The sequence below is a fragment of the Pleurodeles waltl genome, chromosome 1_1 (assembly GCF_031143425.1).
Source record: "Pleurodeles waltl isolate 20211129_DDA chromosome 1_1, aPleWal1.hap1.20221129, whole genome shotgun sequence".
NCBI classification, from domain to species: Eukaryota; Metazoa; Chordata; class Amphibia; order Caudata; family Salamandridae; genus Pleurodeles; species Pleurodeles waltl.
Window position 1 is genome coordinate 517,385,988 of NC_090436.1, and position 15,018 is coordinate 517,401,005.

The window sequence follows — 15,018 nt, forward strand, 5'->3', positions numbered from 1 at the left end:
TAAATAAATAATAATATTAATCAAATTAATTTAACATAATTGCTCAAGAAATGTTAGCAAATATATTTAGAAAATATTTTTAGTATTATTCCTAAAATGACATGCTAACACCAAAACCTATTCCTTGGTAGATGTAACAAGTAAGTCAGCTTTACTACAAAACCTCATAATGTTGGGGAAATGAAATTTGCTATTCTAACTCCAACCCCTAACCCACAGGGGAAAGCATTTGACTTTGTGAAATGAGAATTAGTATTGTAATTTCAACCCAGGCAACACCCATTGAAGAATGTATTTAACTTTACTATTCTAACTCCAATCCCTCCCCCTCTGAGGTAGGTGTTTAACTCTGGGAAAACTCCATTAACATTACTGTTAAGAACAGAGTTTAATTTAGATAAGTGCAGATTTAATATTCTAATGCCAAACCAACACCAACTGGGGAAAGTGTTTGAAGCAACTCCAGATCTATGCCCTTGCCCCTTGTGAAAAATATTTCATTTTGGGGGGTGTAAATTTACTATTCAAACTCCAACCCAACATTCATTAAAGAAAGTGTTTAGTTTTGGGGAATGCAAATTTACTATTCTAGTTCTAGAACGTCATTCACTGGGAAAAGTGGTTTTGGGGAGTGTAGCTTTATTATTCAAACTGGGGAAAGTGTTACATTTTGGAGAAACAGTTGTATTATTTCTAAACACCAAACCTAAACCAATTGAGAAAAAGTTTAATCTTGGTAAGTGTGCATTTACTTTGCTAACTCTGAGGCCAGACCAAATTCCATTGGGGGAAATATGTACTTTTGGGGAGTACAGGTTTACTTTTTCATCTCCAAGCCCTCACCCATTTACTATTTTAACTTCAAAACCATTCTATCATTGGAGAAAGTGTTTAATTTTGGTGTGTTTAAAATTAAAAGTGTAAGTGCAATCCAACAGTTACTTAAAAACATAAAAACATTATGAACCAAAGGGTTGATGTAACCATAGTTTGAAGTCAAACGTAATTAAACTATTATTCCAAATATGTATTTAACTTTTAAAATAGAAAACTACATACATTTAAATATTATTTATCTGAAAACATACCCCAACATATTCCTCAACAACTCCACCAATCCATTAAAGTTCCAGAAAATGACATAAGGTAGAATTGCAATTATTGCCCCACTTATTTAAATAATTATTAATATATATAAACGTTTGTACTTTATTTTTTAAAACACATCCCACTCTATTCATCAAAACACCCAAAACCATTAAAATATGAAAATGAAAATAATTCTGCTTACTATATAAATTAGGTAAATAATAAACAATTAATATTATATGCTTTTCTTACACTGCTTTTTCAAAGCACTTCTCATCCTATTCCCCAATAATCCTAACGGCCTATAAGGCACATATGAAATAAAAATACATTAATTGTTTACTCTAATTAAGATACCAATAATACCACAGTGAGTGTACCATAATCTATTGACAGACCCAATCGGAGATGCTGAGCATCTTCATTGCACTTTTAAGAACCAACAGACTCCTGTGGGTTCAGGACATGCTGCATCATGTGTGGGGACTGCAAGCCCCATAATCCATTGTCAGGCCATGGAGGAGGGTCTGATCATCTTGATTGTGCTTTTAAGCATTGATGGACTCCTGCATCTGCAGGACACACTGACCATGTGTGAGGGACTGCAAGCCCCATAATATGTTGTCAGACCCAGTAGAAGGGGCTCAGCATCTTCTTTGCACTTTTAAGCACAGACTCCCGAGGGCATGGGACATATGGCACGGCATGCCCAGGCACGTCCTTGGGCAAAGACCTGACCAAAAGCAGATCCGTCTTCATCTGTCATTGTCCGGAAGAGTCTGGGCCATCCTCTTGATTATTGGCCTTAACTTCAACGAACAATGAGCTGTCATCTGTTGAGGGTTTTTAAGGGGCATCATATTTTTGAGACCTGATTCTTGTTGAGGAGTACCCATTCCACTTCTCTGAACATTACCATTAAAGGCAGTTGGGCTCTAACCCACGAGGAACATGGGCAAGCAAAAACTATTCAGGGTCAAAGACAAAACTAATGCCAAACCATTCCACAGCACCACGCTGGATTCTTTTTTAGCTTGTGTGGTCAGGGTGTGATCTCCCAAGATATAGGCCTTGTGGCAAGGTGCTTATATTTGGGAGAAGGGAAAAGCATGACCTGCCCTCCGCTGGGCCAGTCTAGTCATCAACTGTGCCCAGAGTCTAGTGATTCTTTTCCTCTACGCAGTCCACTGTTCAATTAACATGAGCCTCAAGCAAATGTTTCCTCAAGAGAAGTAGACACTAATTCTGTTATCTGTAATGTTAGTGACTGTGGGTCCTCTGCGAAAAAAAAACCACCAACACAAGTGAGTTGCTAATGCCAGAAGTCATGTACATAATAACCACGGCACAAACCCTTTGGCTGGCAGTCAAGATCCTGTTTTGTTTCAAATTCCCTGCTAATTATGTCTTAAATCTTGATTGGTACCATATTTTGGACACATTTAAATCAATTGTTGCTTTTTGTGTTGCTCGCTAGTGGATAGATTGTGAAGCCTAGAAAATGCTGTGTCTGAATTAACCAAGCTGCATGTTATGGAGAAGGCTTTTGTAGACTCTTACCAAGCAGTACCTCCTAACTGAGTTGGGGGTTTGGGTATTATTCTGACTGTCAGTGCCCCTAGCTGGCCACACAGCTGTCTCAAGCTGATGCTGTTCTTACAGATGCCCAGCTAAGTATGGGATACTTTGGTACCCCGATTATTGGGGGGATGCACGCAAGGCGGAGTCAAAGGTCTCTATTGTCTCCTTTGGCCAGGGTGTGGGAGCATGCCTCCAGCCTGATAATAACCAGCCATGTTCAAATCTTCCCCCTTAATGTTGCCCATAAGTTGCCATTACGACAGGTGTATCATCCTTAACCCCCTCTAATGAGGAGTCTACCTCCCAGCTGAAGAATAAGTTGTGTCATTGGCTGACTCTCAATTTAAACTTTAATATTAACCAATATAACATCTGGTTTGTGAGGATGGCTGGGTGGGTAGGCCCTACAGTAAAGCATCTGAGGGGGATTGTATTTTAGTTAACTGTAAATTGTTTGGCCTCTTGTTTGATCCCTAGTAATGACAGGCAGCATTCCCTGAATAAGGGCATCAATATCCTCCCAGTAGGTTTTGTTTATAGACATCTACAACCCAGGCTGCAATAAGGGCATGAAACACCCCCTCCAATGGCCCATGAGTTTGTGAGACCATCTGTCCCTCTCTCTAATAGATTTCTGCCCTTGTCAGATCTGGATTTCAATGACTGACACCCACATCGCCCATCTATTACCTCTGGCGTCGCTAAGATATCCATGGCCAGTTACCATTCCAGAGTCTTGGTGTGAGAGCAGGGCTTTATTCTAAGACTTGTATGTTGAAATATCGCTGCTGTTAGGGCTACACAGTTGGATAAAAAGTGGTTGTCACTCAGTCCAATATAGTCATTTTACAAGAAACTTGGGCCTGCAAAGGCCATCAAGTGGGACGGCTCTGACATTTTCACCATTCCAGCTATTGTTTCTTTGGGACAGAGTGCATGAGGTGGTCTGGCCATTATGATCCATATCTCTAAGCTCTTAAAGATTATTCTGATTCTCCTTAATCATAATGGGATTCAGATTCTGTGGATTGTTTTACCTAATAAGCTTAACTTTTTTTCTTATTAATTTCTGTAATTCTGTCTATGATCCAGGTTGCAAGATAGAGACATTAGTTCAGGTGTTGTCGACCATGAAGTTCAGGTCCTCTAGTCTCTGTTATTGTGATATTAGGAGGAGATTTTAATGTATTCTGTTTGAATTCCACTGTACCTGATCCCTTTTTGTTGAGCGATTTTCCTGTATTAAATCTTCTGATCATAAGGTGAGTAGGCTGTATATATCCCTCTGTAATTTGAGCCTTGCTAGTGTTGTGGAAATGGTGGGGAATACTGATGATCAGCCCCCTACTCTTGGTGGCTGGGGCCAAGATTCGACTATTTATAATAATTTTTTATATCCAAGAGGATAACACATTTTGCTTGTTCGGGGGGTGCTTGAAAACTCTTACAGTGATCATAACCCCATCAAACCTGTTCTTAGTTTATCTGATTGTTTTTGCTCCTCTGTTTCCCCTGGCATAACTGGCCTGATCCAGAAGAACGAGGGCCTAAGTATAAAATGGTGAGCAATCCATATTCTTACCCTGATGAACTCTCTAATTGTGCCTAACTTGGGTATGTTGGTTGACTGTCTTTTAACTTTTAACACCCTGCCCATTGACATCTTAGATGCCTTTCAGACCTTAAATTATTCTACTAGAACAATCATGTAACATCTATCATGCCCTAGCGGGGTGTGAAAATCAGGATGGTTTGACAAAGGCTGTAGGTTTGCTAACTGTAGGCTCTAAGAAATCAATGTGTGCCCAAGAAACCAGCAAAACATTATTGCAGCAAGGTTAGCATACAAGGGGGCTATTAAGAACAGGTAACAAGCTATAAAGGAGGAAACATGGGAGCGCTTAGTTTTCATGTGCAAGGCCAGAGACACTTAGGGGTTTTCTGAGATTGCTAATGCTAAAACAGGCATTCTCACCCCTGTCTGATGGTTTAGGTTCTACCATCAAGCCGGGTAAATGGGTGGCTCCTTTTGAACAATTTTATTCATTAGGACACAGTGTTACAACAGACTTTTTAGAGGAGACCCTACTGTTTCCCTTGGGGATCTCAATTTTTTTATTACATGCAAAGCAAGTCCATGATGTAGCTTTATATATTAGTACAAAATGCACCCTTGCTTCAATTATTGATGCAAGGATGTATTGCTAAAAACATGAGCACAAGTGCTGCCAACAACAGCCACTTGCATTCTGGTTGTTTGCTTGTTCTTCCACTCTATAAATTTGCCACAAACAGTTGGCAGCACTGACCAGGTGGAAAACAAAGTTGTTCTAAGTGAGCCTAGTCAAAACTTAGTTAAATGGATCTTTCCCACAGGTTTCTCACAATAGAAAGGTGGGGATCGGGCTCATTCTTAATTTTTATGACCAGATAATCTCTCTAGGTTGGTTTGCCCACGGCCATTATCTCTCTTGCATCTGAAGAGCTCTTACTGAACAGTTCTTTAACTTTTGCATGCTCACCCTTGCTCACCATATGAGGAAGATCATTCAAATCTGGTCTGCCCAGTGATTCTGCAGTTCTCCTCACATAATCAAGTCATGGGATTTTGGGGCAATGCTCACAGTTTAAACAATCTTGTATCACATCAAGATTGAAAGCAGTATGCTGGTTGCTCCAGCCCACCATCCATAAGAGGAGCAGAGCAAGCTTGAGGAAATCTTTGGTGTAGTCTAAATTCAGTTCTTCACAAGCAAAAAAATAAGAACGACAAGGGCCTGGGCCTAGCAACCTCCTACAGAAGCAGTACTCCTACTGCCAATCGCAATACATTTGCCACAAACAATGTTGTAACTACTCAACTTGGTGTGTTGGGTAATTTCAGGAACATTACACTCTGAGCGTATAACGAAATTCCTATGATTACACTGAAATTATTTAAATTTTGAGTGGACCAGTGCGTAATGAGGGCCAGATATCTTTCTTGTCCAGCGACATACCCAAGAACATGCAAACTGACATGCCACACAAGCAAAACACAATGATGCCAGTAGCACAATCGATTTTGTACACTGCCTAACACAGTAACACAAAGGTCTGACGCCAAACATCCCCAATCTGCACGATGCATAACACCCACAGACAGAAGAATGATACTGTTTCTGACTGCACTCCCAGTGTGTCAATGCCAAAACATACAGGGGAGTACCATCCTTACACAACTTACAACATGCAACAACCTCTTCAAACAGATTGTGCACCACATACACGAACGTGCATTTAATCATTAGCCTTGTGTCATGCCAATATACATTTACATCAGTGCTTTAAATGGGCCGGTACTCTCCGGTACTGAGTACCGGCACTTTTTTATTTTGAGAGAGAGAGTACCGGCATATCTCAAGAAAAACGTAATACTTTTAATTGGAGAGTACCGGCACTTCTCAGAAACAAGCAGGTACTCTATTACACAGTACCTGCACTTCTATTTTTCCATTTAAAGCACTGATTTACATAACCAGACTTGCATGGATTACCTGCACCACACTGAGTCAGAACACAAGCCCACCATACTCAGACCATTCTTCACGGGAGGCTGCGACTTCCAGAGCAATCTGCCTCACTAGCACAAACAAGCAAAAATAATTGCAAGAAACAACTAATGCACTCCAACAAAGCTCTTTCAAGTTATTTGCTCTTTAAGTGACTGGCTCTGATCCTTTTTTGAAACGTTATGCTGAAGGCTATTGTTTCTTCAAATATGCTGTTTACAGACCGTATGCATTGCTTTCTTCCTGTGACAATAAGGTACAAGTATCTCATAGCAGAAGATGCAGATAGCTTGTCTGGATGCAAGTGAGTGCAGATCACTCCTCCCACATGCTCAGTCCTGTGCACACCACACCACAATACTGCGCATCAGAACAGGAGCTCAAGGCACGCAATGTATACTCTGGCAGTCTGCACCACGGCACTCTTGAAGCCATCTCACAAACTTCCACTCTCCCACCTCTCCCGTTGTCCTCATGGGTGATGTGCATTTCCCATGTCACCGTCCAGTCTCGAACGTCTGACTCAGTGGCTCCATCGGCACAGCGGGATGCCTATGGGCCCCTCCTTCAGTGCACTAATCGTGCTCGTGGAAATCTTGTATCAACATAAGCAGTTCTTTTTCTCTGCGGTGCCCCTGCATTAATGCTGGCGTGTGCACCTTTTCCTTCAGGGCTGGCAGTTACTTTGCAGCCCAAACACAGTCCTGAAATGTTTGCAGGTGGCAGGCATTTCTCCTTCGACACTGCTCAAGTAATGCTTGTGATTCTTAAGTTCAAATATCTGCAAATTACGCTATACACACCGATTGTGCTGCAAAATGAGATAATTCCGCCGCGTGGATCCCAATGCAAATGCCTCAATCAGCACCTGACTGCCAAAATAACATAATCAGTTCCATAACACGGATGCTGCCATGCCACACTCACCAGCAACACTGCGATCAGACTGCGGAAAGTAAAACAGCCTCTCACTCAACGTTTCTTCTTTCTTCTGCACTGTTCAGATCTGGCGCCCAAGACACTGCAACTGCTCCGGCAGAATATGCTGCTGCAACTATGCAAGTCTCCAACATCTCCATGAAGGTTCTCCTACAATTTCATTGCCAGACTGTTGAGTATGATGAGCAGTACTTCACATTTAAGAAGCGCCCAATCCTGTTTTCTTGCATCTCTTTCCATTCCTTTATTTCCCTGCCCTTCAACTCTTCTTTACTTCCTCTCCCAGAGGTGCCCTACCTGCAGCCCTCCCACTTATAGATCTTACCACTCACCACTTACTTATCAATCAGATGAATGATCGAGGTAAGGGGCGAGGTGAGTGAGAAAAGGGCCCTTGTCAACCATCTTCATTTTAGTTTGTGTGTTTTCGCTGGCTGGATGCTTTTACAAGCTATAAGTGCTCAACGGTAAAAGTTAGAGTGCCTTATCTGTATCATTGGCTTTATTGACATGAAGTACTGACTACCGCAACCCTTCAGTTAATGCTCTCAAGTGCCCCTCTTATAGGGAATATCCTAGTTTTCTAAACATGTTACTTTATGCAAGCATTGACACAGCCAATAGGTCTGGTGTTGGCTGCCATCATTTTGCCTCTGTCAGTGATTGTTTAGGTTAGCAAATTATTATTGGGGAAGCTCAAGGCCATAGTCAATCTGATAAAAAAAGACAGTGGCTAAAAGCAAAAATAATGTTTGGACTGAAAAAGCACACACTGCAATAGTAGACTGTGGCCCTGTGGAGAGCTATTTGGTGTGTGGGTGTGCTCCTCATGAAATGGCAGCAAGACTTCACTCACAGTGAAGTTAGCCAATGGCTGAAGTTGGCTGACCCACTACCTCATGCTGTATGCTGCAGAGAGTGGAATAACATGTAAATGGCACAATAACAGACCAAAGGATGAAGGGGGCTGTAAGCCCTAAAAGTAAGCATATTAGACATGTAGTTTTAGTAAAAATCAAACGGTCTTGGCTAATTCTAAGTCCTAAATATAATTTCCGTACTAAGAACGTGATTAAAGTAAGTTTTTTCTATGTGTAAATGTGTCCTACATCGGTAAACTCAGGAGTAAGCCAAATCAAAATCTGTCTTTAGTCACAACTACTTAAAGAAGGAACCATGTCAATCACCTTCTCAATGGTCATCTAACACTGTCAGAAGGGGGAACAAGAGGGAGCATTATTGCCCAAGACACACTTTTTGCAGGGCCCTGCAGCAATGCTTCAAAATCTATTTATAGCTTTGAAGAGCAAGCTTGTCACTTTTTTATTATGTTAGTGTCAAGCCTGCTAACACCGGACAGCACCAGTTTATAATAAACTAGGATTGACTGTTTTCTTTCTAGGGGATATTAATTTATACAGGGGCGTAACGAAGGCCCCCGCAGCCCCCACAGTGTGGGTGGGGGGGCAAGGTCCAGGGGGCCCCTTCTGCACAGCACCTGGTCTGAGTCCGGAGGGGGGGCCTCTCCATGTTCTGTGCAGGTGGGCCCCTTCCAGTTTTGTTGTGCCACTGGTTTTAGACTTCAGTTCAGGTTATATTGTGTCATAGGTTCTCAAGGGCCTCTCATAAACGGAATAAGAGGGCCCTGTAAATAGTGTTTTTTAGTATTTTTTTTACCCGGGCCCCCAAAACCATCTGATAAGCCTGTGTTCATCTAGCCTTGCCCATGCCTTCCAGTGAAAACTTTGACGTAGATCAGTGTTTCAGTATCAGAGGGAAATTAACAACTACAGGCAGATTATCTTCTAATGCCCCAAAGAGATGGTGGTTATTTAAAGTGCTTTGGTCTCAGAATAAGGTACTGCTAGCTCAATGTCAAAATGGTTCACTGCATTAAAGCTAAGGCTATTGTCTATTAAACTGCTGTTATTGTTAGCACCATCGTGTCTAAACTTCACAAGCTTCAAAAAGGTTAATGCATGAAACTGCAAGGGTGCTCAGATTCTATATTTTGCAATACCCAGTCGATTCAACTCTCTGACTCTGGAATGTATATATCAAGTTGCTGATTTGGAAATCACACCTCTTTCCATGTTTTGTCATTAAGCAAATTCCCACACCTTTGCAATGATGATTTTCCAGTATGCATGAGGAAATTGCTAAACTAACAAGAACTCTAAAAACTGTTTCAAGCTGTTTTCTCCTCCATTTTAAAGTTTATGCCCTGTGTATTTTCCTTCACTGTACCATTTCATGATGTCTGGAATGGTCTAAAAGCTTTCAACAATTACATGAAACAGGTGTATTTATTTAAAAAGAGACAGCCCGTTTTAGTTGCATTCTCCGTTGCACAATCTGCGCTGAATAAGTGCCTCAGCGTGCTCTCGTGGGCATTTCACTGCTATTTAGCAGCGCATTTTGTAAGATACAGTTAGCTTTTCAAATGAATGGATAGTTTTCCTTTCATTTGAGATGTGGAGGTGTGAGCGTGAGTTTCTATTAATATTATGGGACAGAATTTTCAAAGAAAGGCAGATAAAAGTGAAAACAGTGTAAAACAGCATTAAATACCAAAATGTTAGTGGTCCGGTAAATGTACAAAGAGTCTAGATTTCAGGGGCACAGTGTACGCGCAAAGTCACAACTGTTTCCAAGGCAGTAGTGGCGCTGCCGTGTGTAAGGCTGGTTGGGAGCTTACTCAAAATTAAATTACTAATAGTTATAGCTCAGGGCAATATCCTGTATTTGTCTCAGCGGGATTTCCCGTGAGAACAGAAAGTAGGCAAAGAGAGCTTAGGGAGACAAACATGTTTACTCCAAGGTGGAGGGTACAAATTAAATTAGCCCCCCACAAAGGGGGGATGGTTTCCCCTTCTGTTCAGATGTCATGGCAGTGGGAAAACAGTCTACGGCCAAGAAAAATGGCACAAACTAATTCATGCGGCCACCATTCAGTCCGTTCCAAGATCTAAACAGAACACACAAAAGAGCAGCAGCGTGGAAGCTCTGCCTCGCCTTAGTTACCAATGTGGCTTACAAACAACATAGGAGCGAGGGCGGAGGGTGGCAGTTCTAGAGCGCATCGGAGTTGTGACAGGGATAGAGTTTGTTTTCGACTTGATTCTGTTTACATGTTACTTCTGTCGTTAAATATAAAAAAATCTGTATATTGTTGGAAACTGCACAGCTTCTGCATATTTGCTTGCTCAGTACAACAGTCAATTATACGTATATTTTACCAAAAGTAATTTGGATGCATCATGACAGACCGCCCTAACCATCCCTCCCACCCCACCACACTGTTTTGGTCGTTTGCTATGTTTTGGGTCAGTATTTCTTATTTGTATAAAACTAGGAGAAGTAATTTAGAAATGCTGTTTTTCATTCATCATTGTCAATTGTTTATTCTTAGGCTTGTGGTGGTAACGATTGGTCTGTTAGAACTTGCATGCTTTTGGAGTCTGTTCCAGAGCTTTCGGTGCACGTAGACAGTTAAACATTATGGGCCAGCGTGTAGGACAGCTACTGTAACATTCAGCCTGAGTCCAAATGTTAAATTAGCCGTCTTATCACTCACAACTTCTGGTCTTATATTTTTCCAATGTTTTATAACAATGTGGTAAAATATGCATGTATAACTATAAACTGCATTAAATGTGAAAGAGAACCAGTGAGCCTACTTAAACCTTTAAACCAACAAGGCATCAAAGAATCTGAAGTCCCCCCTGGAGGGGTATAAGGGATGGTTGTGGGTATGCGGTTGTGTGTAAATAAATGGTAGTCTGCAATTGCTGTGAAAGACCATTCCTATTTTCTTTATTACTGTTGAGTTGTGGCGTCTATAGTCACCTGTAAAAATGAAATGACACAGATGGATAACTGTAATATGTTATTTCATTTGAACTCTGACATCACAATCTGCTGCCAGAGCCAGCAGTCAAAGTTAAATTCAGATCACAGAACATCATTATCTCTGCAATTTAAACAGCGGAGTTGAGTACTGCCTTTTCCTTTTTCTGATTAGATTTTTTCTAAAAAGAAAAGTGATCAGCAGAAATTAGATACTTGTGGCAATATTTTAAATCATGCTGTAGATCATTACAGGAAAGGCAGAATCTCTATGCATGTTTCTGTACATCGGTGCCACAGTATTTTTATTATGAATTATATGAAATTTGCAACAAATTCTAACCGATTTTGATGTTTCCTTTTGCATTACAGATTCCGCTTGTGTCCTCTTGTCTGAAAGTGCACTATCTCTTTCAAATGGAAGAGCAAGACACCAATAATTAATGTGATTGCTGCAAGGATGATTGTGTGAATAAGATTAGATGAAACATACATAATTTCGTTTGCAGAAATTATGTGAAATCCCCAACGGTTAAGCAACATTGCACGTTATCAGATGAAATTCTGGTCTGGTATTTTCACTATTTTCAGCATGAAATGTTTCCTTCTGTCCATTCAATATGAGCACAGAACTCCCCTGTCTGCAAATTTCAGTGACCTTATGTCAGAGGGTACGTTTACCCATACATATATAGACTCTTGCTATGTTCAATAAACTTTCTTTTAATGCATACCTTCGAAGACACGCGCTCGCACGCACACACACACACACACACACATATATGTATTCACTTAAAAAGCCAAAGGTTAAAGGGACGTTTTAGTTAGGCTCACATTTTAAACATATAAAACCATAGAAATTCACCTGTTATATTTAGACTTATCTCAAGTAACTATAACTCATGCACTAAAGTGCGCCACTGCCATGCACAGATTTCTTGTTAAAACTTTTCCTGCAAATGTAACGTTGATATTATGAATTATGTTATCTAAGATGTCATGAGTGTTGTAATTAGAGGGGTAATTAGCAGTGCATGGCGAGGGTGTGAGTTACTTGACATAACTCTAACTATCACAGGTGAATTTCTATGGTTTTGTATGTTCAAAATGTGAGCCTAACTATAACGTCCCAGTAACCTTTGTTTTTAAGTGAATTTCTACATTTTTAAATTCTGTTTCCTAACTATAACTTTCCTGTAACCTTTGTTTTTTTGAGTGAATGTCTATGTTTTGTTTTCACGTATAGTAAATTTCATTACTCTACATTAATCCAACCATTGCCACACATGGCAGGTTCTGAGGCCAACCCCCTATCAGCACCCAACCTTACACTGTGCACGGCCTTCGCCCATGCACGGCAGGGGTTGGCAGCAGCCTGTCTCTCTGGGTGTCAGAATAGGTTTGAGAGGGTGTATCTGGGGTTGAGAGTGGCTGTGAGAGTCTCTGTCTGGGTGTGAGAGTGCGTGCATCAGTTTCTTAGTGGGCGCATCAGTGTCTGCGCAGGTCCATGAGTTCATGAGGGTTTCAGTGGGTGTGTGAGATTCTGAGTGTGTCTGTGATTGGGTGCTTGAGTGTCCGCATTGGTCTGTGAGTGGATGCGTGAGGGATTAAGTGGGGCAGTGAGTGGGTGCACGAGGGTCTGAGTGGGTCTGTGAGTGGATGTGTGAGTGTCTGAGTGGGACTGTGAGTGGGTGCGTAAGGGTCTGAGTGGGTGTGTGAGTGGGAGAAAGAGATTGAAAAAGAAAAATTTAGAGAGAGAAAGCGAGTGAGTGGGAGAGAAATACAGATTGTTTTAGGCTTTGATAAATTATATACTTAGAATGAAATATTTCTGGACACATTGAAAAGAAAAATGTAATTGCCAATTAAAAATAGTGAGATCACCTTTCAGTTTGAACCTCATACTTTTGAAGGTTAAAAGAAATTAAAGAAGGAAAATGACCATGGACACACCTGGAGAAAAACACTGACATTTTAGTGCCACGGTCCATGAACGTAACCTTTATGCCATAGGTAACTCCTTACTTAAATTTGCTCTCTCTCTCTCTCTTCCATCCCATTATGAGTTGGAGCAGAGAGAGAGAGTGATAGGATCACAGGAGGAGCCTCAAGGCCCTCGAAGTCCTAGCCAGCTTCCTGCATTCTGTAGGAGCCGCCATTGATTGCACATTTGCATGCAGGGAAACAGATGAAAATCCTGATTTCTACCAGCAGGAGCTGTTTGTCAGCTCCCACTGTCAGAATACAGACTTTGTTTGCTTTTGCTTGGTGGAGGCTGTCAGCTCCCACCAAGCAAAAGTAAACAGCTATGTCCTGGGGTGAGCACCCTGGGATTCAGCAGGAGCTGACCCTGGGGGGTGGCGGTCCCCAGGTCCATCATTGGCTCCTTGAGGGAGGCCGCACAGCCCCACACCAAAAAGCATTGTTACAGGGAGATGGTGGTCCCTGGGGTTCAGGGTTCTACAACTGACCCCCTTCACTTTTGTTATTGTCACCCCAGGAAAGTGGTGGCCCCCAGGGCTGAGGGGCGTGCAGCCCCCACATTCTATTTAAAAGAGTGGCCCGGGGAGGTGGCTGTACCCAGGGTGCGGCAGGTCCGCACAGCCCCGCATATTATATGAAAAAAAAACAGGAAGGGGGCAGTCCCTGGGGCTACGGGAAGCCCTCATGCCCCCTGCATGATGTTACTGTTTAGCCCCAGGGAGGTGGTGATTCCCAAGGTGCGGGGGGCTCCACGGCCCCATGCATGTAGCATGAACTAAGCCCTGATGTCACGAATTTGAAGTGATTTTTTTTTTAAAGTGTTTTTTTGCCCTGGTTGGTCTCTCTGGGACCATAGTAAAAGAGCTAAGAGGTTAAGGTGTACCTACCCTGGCCCCTTTTTCCTTTTTTTGCATTTTTTGTCGGGACTCGGCTGCCAACACTTCCTGGTTGAAGGGTTGGCAGTCAATCAGAGCTCTGCATTTCTTTGCATGAGCTCGTCATTATTCATGAAGACGTTGCGATGGATACGCGGCCCTAGATATACAAATTTATTTTCCATATATTTTCTCAAATACTACTGAATGTATTTACACCACATAAGTGAAAGAACAATCTGTGTACCAAAAGCTAGCTTTCTGCCAAATTTGGTGTAATTCCGTCCACTGATTCGGGCTGTGGTCGTATTCAAAGGTCCTATGGGAATTAACATGGGAGCAACTTTTTTACCCCCTCTTTTTCTCAGCACTCGCTTGATGGATCACCCCAAAACTTTCCATGCACAACAAGAATCACCAGCACACTTGTTTTGAAAACTTTTGTGAAGATTCGTTAAACGGTGCCAAAGATATAGGCAAGTAAAAAAATGCTTTTCCTATGGAAACATGGTCCTAACTATAACTACCCCAGTAGGTTTTATATATATATATATATATATATATAGAGATAGATATAGATATATAGATATACACCACACACACACACACATATATAAAAAAGACTGAATATGACAATTCAAAATAAATGTATTAGCAGCTGTTGAGGAGACACACTGTCAAGGCCTGGTCTGTGCTTTGAGGTGTGTCACTTCCGTACCATACACAACAAGCAAGGCAAATAGTAGAAAAAGGATACAAAGCATGTCTGGAAGCACATTGTGTTGGAGTTTGCATCATGTTGGAGTTTCTATCTGGCTAAAATTGTGTAATTTATGGTATTGGTCAAGTTATTGTGTAATTGTTTCTTGTCCAAGGTGCTACAAATATTCTTTTTAGGAAACATAAAATTGTTTTGATGGGAAGGGCGCCATGTTGTGGGATCTAAAACTCTATCTGCACTTTCCGCAAGTGTAGCCTGATCAGCCAAGAAGACCAGACTGGCAGTACTGGGCATCAGACGAGTCAACAAGAGGCTGAAAGGGTGCTGCGCTACTTTTGTCACCAGGGGGCGGTTTTGAAGCAGTGCAGCAGTTTTAACACCACTGCTGAGTTCGTTGTATATCCAATAGCTTTCAGGCAACAATTAAAGT